The sequence below is a fragment of the Canis aureus genome, chromosome 11 (assembly GCF_053574225.1).
Source record: "Canis aureus isolate CA01 chromosome 11, VMU_Caureus_v.1.0, whole genome shotgun sequence".
NCBI classification, from domain to species: Eukaryota; Metazoa; Chordata; class Mammalia; order Carnivora; family Canidae; genus Canis; species Canis aureus.
The window spans coordinates 26,570,506-26,576,838 of NC_135621.1; positions in this window are offsets into that span (position 1 = coordinate 26,570,506).

Genomic DNA, 6,333 nt, shown 5'->3' on the forward strand with positions numbered 1-6,333 from the left:
GGAGGAGCCCAAGGGCCGAGTGGCTGGAGCCTGGTGCTGGGCGTGGAGGGGGAGGGGAAGGGGCAGGTTGAAGGCTGTGCTGAGTTTGGGTTTGTTTCTGAGAGTGATGGGAGCCATGGGATGTGGCAGATGGTAGCAAGGCTGCCGTGAGAAGGATAGACTGAGGAGTGAAAACAGAGCAAATGGTGGGGCGATGCTGTCACTACCCAGGTAGGACACAGAAGCAACTCAGACACCAGAGGTGGCCATGGGATTCTAGAACTTATAGGGTCTGTGGACAGATTATTTTTTTTTTTTTTTTTTTTAAACATTTTTTTTAAATTTTTATTTATTTATGATAGTCACACAGAGAGAGAGAGAGAGAGGCAGAGACATAGGCAGAGGGAGAAGCAGGCTCCATGCACCGAGAGCCCAATGTGGGATTCGATCCGGGGTCTTCTGTGGACAGATTAGAATTAGGCTTTGGTTTGAGCACCTGAGGAATGGGGGGTCCTGTACTGTGAAGACTGGGGAGGAGCAGGTTTGGGGGAGACCAGGAGCCTCTGGGCAGGTTAAGGTGAAATACCTGTGGGACCTCCCGGCAGAGGTGCCAGGTAAGTGTCAGGAGCTTGGGGAGAGGATGGGGCTAGAGAGACGCAGGCGGGTTGCTGGGGGACAGATGGTACACGAGGCTGCTGCTTGCTCCGTGCCAGGTGCTGTTCTCAGGATTTCATGTGTTTTAAGTCACTGGATCCTCACCTCAATGTGAGGGCAGCACTGGGCCGGGCTGGAGGCCTGCAGAAGAAGGTGTAGAATCATGCAAGGGGGCAGCTTGTCCACAAGAGTGTTTTTTTTTTTTTTTTTAAGATTTTTATTTATTTATTCACGAGAGACACCGAGAGTGGCAGAGACACAGGCAGAGGGAGAAGCAGGCTCCATGCAGGGAGCCCGACGTGGGACTCGACCCCAGGTCTCCAGGATCACACCCTGGGCTGAAGGCAGCACTAAACCACTGAGCCACTTAGACTGCCCTAAGAGTGTTGTTGAAGCCTTCTTGGTGGAGGTGACCACTGACTGGGGCCTGGAGGGATGATTGGGAGTTGGCGAGGCCGAGAAGAGAGGGAAGTGAAGGCTGGGCTTGGCCTGGTGCTGTTACAGAGTGTGAACGTGAGTACTGAGATCCCCACTTCTGGTGCCCTTGGGCCTGGGGGGAAAAACTGACATCCAGAGCAAGGAGGGCCCCAGTGAGTCCTTGGTGGGCTGGGCACTGGCTCCTGGCCCAGGACTCCATTCCGGCTTCGGGCGCCTCCACTTGCTCTGGTCACACCCCTCAGGCTCGCACTTGAGGCCTTGGCAAGGCTCCAGGGTGGGATGTCAAGGTGATTTGAGCTCAGTCCAGCAGCTTCTCCAACAGAGCAATGGGGTTGGGGGTGTGGCCCAGCTCTGCCACAGACGTGCGTCAAAGGAGTTCCAGACTCAGACCTCGGGAGGACCGCCTCGCTCTTCAGCCCTGAGTGGCCTGGCCCTGCTGACTTCCAGCCCCATCGCCTGCCTCTACCTACCTCACTCTCTGCCCTCCAGTCTGCTTTTCTAATGGTAGAATTGCAGGCATTGGCAAGCCTGTGAGGAACGTGGTTTGTGTGTGGGGTGGAGGAAAGGGGGGTGAGGCATCTACCAGGCAACCCTGATAAGTGGGCAGGATAAGGATTCTGATTCTATGCACTGATTCTATGCACTCAGGGGTGCCTGGGTGGCTCAGTTGGTTAAGTGTCTGACTTCAGCTTGGGTCATGATCTCAGGGTCCTGAGATCGAGCCTGCATCGGGCTCCCTCCTCAGCGAGGAGTTTGCTTCTTCCTCTCCCTCTGTGCTTTCTCTCTCTCTCTCAAATAAATAAATAAATAAAATCTTGAAGAAGAAGCAGAAGGAAAAGAAGAAGGGGCTCAGAGAGGGATGTGGCTTGCAGAAGGGCACACAGCAAGTTGGAGATGGGCTTGGGATGAGGCTGGTTCCATGTGAGCCCAGCTTTTTGTGAACAGCTCATGGTCCAGGTAGTAGGAACAGCCAGTGCCCTCCCTGAGCGAGGAGGGGCCACCCAGCCTCGAAGTGATTTCTGGGAGATAGGACACATGGATATGCAAGATGCCTTGGCCCGAATCTCATTTTGTTGTGTGACCTTAGGATGGCTCCTTTTCCTCTCCGGCCTCTCTCCCATCCATTCCAGGAGGGCCTGGAGGTGTTAACTTCTGAGGTCCTTGTTGTCTAAGGCCTCTGACCCTGGCAGCCAGGAAGAAAGGACATGCTGTGAGGGAGGGAAGGAGACAGACACTGGTCCAGGGTTGGGTGAGGACCAAGGAAGAGGTTGAGGAGGGGGGAGAGGAGAAGCAGTATGGCCTCTTGGAAGTCACATCCCCTGTCTGACCCTCAGTGGACACATTTGCCCAGTGGGGGATCACTGTGAGGGTCCCAGCCCAGGCTGTGGGATAGTCACCAGTTTTTTCCTCCTTCACGCCAGCTGCTGGGCCTGGCCTTGCTGCCGGCCAGGGTGGCTTGGATAGTCTGTGGGAAGATGTCCCACCAGGCCTTGGTCTGGCTGCCCTGGCTGGCTGACCCCTGCTGGCCCAGGGAAGTGGAAAAGGTGGGGGGTGTGGACGGGCCTTGGCAGTGCCAGCACCTGGGCTAGGAGATGACTGATATGACGGAAGAGCTTGGGCTTAGGAGCCAACCAGCTCTGCTACTTCATAGCTGTGAGATCTGGGCCAAGCAAGTCACCCAAGACTTCATTGGGCCTTGGTGTCCTCCTCTGTAAAATGGGACACACATCCTAGGTGCCATGAGGCTGAGATGCCAGGACAGCAGTGAGTAATGATGCCCCAGTTTGGGCTCAGAGGACTGGCTAAGATTCCTCCTTCCTCTGCTTTCTCTGCAGCCCACATGGGACCAGCTACATGGAGTCAGCCTGGAATCCAAGCCGGAGTGGATGCCCCCCACCCCACACCTGCACCCTAGGAGCTGGAGGAGGCCAAGCATGGGGTTGGGAGGGTTTGCTGAAGCAGCTGATGTGAGCACGGGAAGGGCTGGCTGGGGGTTGGGGGCCGGGGGCACCCACCTTCAAACCTGTTTCTGACTTCCTTTGCCGCTCACCCCTATCTCTGGCGGGCAGCTTTCCCGGATTAGCAGCTGACGTCAGGAGCTGCCAGCTGGGCTGGCCTGGCACAGCCTCGGGGAGGTGTGTGACGGCTGCCTGGTAGTTGGGTATAGTCAAGGAGGGAGGCATGTGTCCAGCTCTGGAAGTCCGTCCTCCAGAGAGGTGGGAGAGAGAGGCGCATTGTGTTGGCCACTCACACATGATCGATGTAGCACATTCATCTTGTGCAGAGACAGAAATCACTCAAGGAGGTGGAGTAAGTTGCCCCAGGCCTTGCAGCTGGTCTGACCCTGACTGTGTCCCACACCACCCAGCTGCTAGGCCTGGAGGGGCTCATCTCTGTGTAGAACCTTCTATGCCATGACCTCAGTGCATAGCCAAGGGATCTACCCTCTCCCAGAGGCCTGTGAAGCTGGTGTCCCATAAAAAACCCCAGAAGCCTAGACAAGGTCAGTGACTTGCCCAAGATCACACCCTAAATTGGTGATGGGAGGCAAGGTCTGAACCCAGGGCTAACTCCAAACCCTATGTTCTTACCTGCCACAGCCTTGACAAAGATCTTGTAGCTTTGACACATTTTGAGCCCAAATGCCCTATGCTCCCATGGCTGCACAAAACTCTGTTTTGCATGGGAGCATTTGTATGCAGGGTAGAAAATGCAGTGGGCTGGAGATGCCTGGGTGGCTCAGTGGTTAAGCATTGCCTTCAGCTCAGGGTGTGATCCTGGGGTCCTGGGATGGAGTCCTGATCGGGCTTCCTGCAGGGAACCTGCTTTTCCTTCTGCCTGTGTCTCTGCTTTTCTCTGTATCTCTCATGAATAAGTAAATAAAATCTTAAAAAAAAAAAAAAAAAAAAAGCAAAAGAAAAAGAAAAAGAAAATGCAGTGGGTTCAAGTAGGTCACCTCCAGGGGAGAAACAGACCTCAGGTTGACAAATTTAAGGGAAGGAACCTTCTGGGTCCAGTTTAGTTATATTACCTCCTTGGACAATCAACTGTGCCCAGGGCTAGGGTCGGTAAAATGCAGCAGCCCCCTGCAGCCCCCGAGCTGGCTTAGGGGGTGGCACAGGGCCAACACAAAGCCTTTGCCTAATGTTTCAATCACCAGGCCAAAGGTCTGTTCAAGTTAGACCTGCTTTCCACGGCTTCTTGGTGTCCTAGTCTCAACCTTGGTGACAAGAGGTGGCAGTGTCAAGGTTCCACTCACGCTGGGTCCTCTCATCACCGCTCACCTCGTGCCTCACCTCTGGCCAGATGGACAGGCCATGTCTGCCCTGGGGAACTGAGGCATGTGGACGGAGCTCACAAGCCACCCGGAGGACTCAGCTCTGAGCCCAACTCACGTGTGAGCCTTAAGGGCAAGTCACAGCCATTCTCCTTAAATGTTGCCTCCAGACAGGTCTTCCCTGACCCCTCCACTAGTTTCCCTCCCAGTTCCCCCGTCTTTTCAGTCACATGACTGAGTACAATCCATCATTCTCTATTTTTGTCTGTGGAATGTTTGTCTTTGCTAGCAGATTGTGAGGGCAGGAGGCACGGCTGGCACAGAATAGACATTTAATAAATATTTGCTGAGTGAAGTTTCTCTAAACTTTGATTTCCCCGACTGCACAATGGGGTTAACATCACCCCCGACCTCTGAGAAGTGCAAATAAGATAACATCTCCAAGTACCCAGCCCAGGCCGAGGATACAGTAGGGACTCAAGATACTGGGAGCTGGAATGAGCGGCAGGCTGGGCCGGAAGGCCTGTGCACGCTGTGGGGAGATGGGAAGACCCAAGGGTGCAGTTGGGTAAGACCAACTTGACCCCAGGGCCAAGAACAGTCCGCCTGCCTTTACTGTCCAGGGAATTTGAACTTGAGAACTTGAAACCCACTCTGGGTTGGAAGTTCAGCTCTGCTGCTGTTTTGGGGGGCATATCACTTTGCTTTCTGAGCCTGTTTATTTGTAAAATAGTCTTAAACATTTTTTTACAAAAATCTTTAGGTAGTTTCCACACTCAAATTGGGGCTCGAAGTCACAACCCCGAGATCAAGAAACATATGCTCCACTGACTGAGCCAGGCAGGTGCCCCGTAAAATGGCCATTTTTTCTTTTAAAGATTTTATTTATTTATTCATGAGAGACACAGAAAGAGAAAGGCAGAGACACAGGCAGAGGGAGGAGCAGGCTCCTTGCAGGGAGCCCGGTGTGGGACTTGATCCCAGGACTCCAGGATCACACCCTGAGCCAAAGGTAAGCACTTAACCACTGAGCCACCCAGGAATCCCTAAAATGGCCATTTTTTTTTTAATTTTTAAAATTTATTTATGAGAGCCAGAGAGAGAGAGAGAGAGAGATATGCAGAGACATAGGCAGAGGGAGAAGCAGGCTCCATGCACCGGGAGCCCGATATGGGATTCGATCCCGGGTCTCCAGGATCGCGCCCTGGGCCAAAGGCAGGCGCTAAACCGCTGGGCCACCCAGGGATCCTAAAATGGCCATTTTAAAAAGCCCACCTGGCCAGCCTGTCTCCAGACTCTACATGAGTGCTTTTCCCCTTTGAAACAAAATTAGGGATGGTTCCTGGTCCCTGAAGCCACAGCGACCCCGGGCACTTCATGGCCCTGAGCACTACAGGCTGCCATGTCGGGAGGCAGGACCTGCAAACAGGCAGCTCGGGGCCGCAGGGGGCAGCAGGCACCGCCACTCTGCACCCAGAGGGAGCAGGGGGCTAAGAGTGAAGGCAGGGCGCTGCTGGGGGCCAGGTGAATTCATCGCCGGCTCTGCCCAGGGGGTGCACCTTCTTCTGCCCCCACACCCGATGAAAGCCCCCAGGGACCCGGGCCAGCCTTGAGCAGGGGGCCCGGGGATGCTCACGCTGAGTGAACCTTGCCAGTGGCTGCTCCCTCGTATGTAATGTATCCTTTAATTGCGAGGTCCACCGTGGCCACAGACAGGAAACTCGGCCCATGGAGGAAAGGAACATCCCTTGAATTCCACCCTGGGACCCCACACCTAGTCCTGACACTTTTTCCTTTTTATATAATTGCCGTCAGGGGCTCCCTGCTTGGGAACTCTTCTCCTGAGCCATTCCCCGTCTTTCTAGCATCTGTACCGCACTTTTCCTCGTCCCTACAGCTTCTGCTCTGCTATCTGTCTTTCCTCAACACACGGTGCGGTGAGCAGGCAGGTCACTCTCGGGGGACGGAAGAGGAAACGAGGGCAC